Genomic DNA, 1,309 nt, shown 5'->3' on the forward strand with positions numbered 1-1,309 from the left:
CTTAAACCTACAGAAAATGAAAGCAACTCAAAACTCAGGAAGAATCAGCCTTCCTGAATTTTCAGGTTTCAGAATAAGAAGGTGAAGGTGAAGGTGAAGTCGCTCAGTCGTGTCCGACTCTTCGCGACCCCGTGGACTGTAGCCTGCCAGGCTCCTCTGTCCATGGGATTCTCCAGCCAAGAATACTGGAGTGGGCTGCCATTTCCTTCTCCAGGGGATCTTCCCAACCCAGGGATCGAACCTGGGTCTCCTGCATTGCAAGCAGATGCTTTATCCTCTGAGCCACCAGGGAATCCCAATTTTTAGTCCCTTCAGAATAAGAAGGGACTAAAAATTAAATACAGAAAAACCTTCAACCTTCTTTAATGAGGAAAAAGTAGCTTCCGGGAAACCAGCAACTTACGAATAAAGAAGGAGAAAGCCAAAGAACAGGAGACATATAGGAAATTTTTCTGATTGGTTGGTGACATTCATAAATATTAGTTATTTTGGCCTGAAGCCAAGAGTTGATGGAGAAATCAAAACTTACAAACAGTAAGTCTGGGTGGGAGGGAGAGGAAGACAATAATACAGTTCACTGGAGCAGTGACAGTGGGAAAGAGAGCCTGTAATAAAACACTTTGCATCATGAGGAATGTTGGATACAGTCCCTTACCGTAAATTTTAAACCAACTCCGATAGATCCATGTTAAGGAACCAAGCAGATAGAGACTGGAAATAAGAGCCAATCATCTTGGTATACACCAATGAAATTTCTCAGGATCTTAGAATAATGATGATAATAATTATTATAATCATATATAATCATATAAGATAAGATAATAATATATGATTATACTAATTGTTGTCATCATTATGGGTTTAGAAATGGAAGAGGACCTAGAGATCAAATTGACAACATTCACTGGATTATAGAAAAAGCAAGGGCATTTCAGAAAAACATTCATCTGTTTCACGGACTATGCCGAAGCCTCTGTGTCGATCATGACAAACTATGGAAAGCTCTTAGAAAAATGGAAATACCAGACCATCTTACCTGTCTCCTGAGAAACCTGGATACAGGTAAAGAAGCAACGGTTAGAACCCTGTATGGAACAACTGATTGGTTCAAGATCAAGAAGGAAGTAAGACAGGACTGTCTGCTGTCACCCTGTTTGTTTAACCTGTACACTGAGCACATCATGAGACACGCCGGGCTGGATGAGTTACAAGCTGGAATCAAAACAGACAGGAAAAACATCAACAACTTCAGATATGCAGATGATACCACTTTAATGGCAGAAAGTGAAAAGGAACTAAAGAGCTTCTT

The 1,309-nt window shown here is 40.4% G+C and overlaps 1 non-coding gene across 1 annotated transcript; it reads right to left on the reverse strand.

Annotated features, from left to right (window-relative positions):
* Positions 1 to 220: 220 nt before the first annotated feature.
* Positions 221 to 292, reverse strand: TRNAC-GCA. The gene has a single exon. It is a non-coding gene; the product is annotated as a tRNA-Cys (tRNA).
* Between the last annotated feature and the right edge of the window lie 1,017 nt (positions 293 to 1,309).

The sequence above is a fragment of the Bos indicus x Bos taurus genome, unplaced genomic scaffold (genome assembly GCF_003369695.1).
Source record: "Bos indicus x Bos taurus breed Angus x Brahman F1 hybrid unplaced genomic scaffold, Bos_hybrid_MaternalHap_v2.0 tig00000905_arrow_arrow_obj, whole genome shotgun sequence".
In the NCBI taxonomy this organism is placed as follows: domain Eukaryota; kingdom Metazoa; phylum Chordata; class Mammalia; order Artiodactyla; family Bovidae; genus Bos; species Bos indicus x Bos taurus.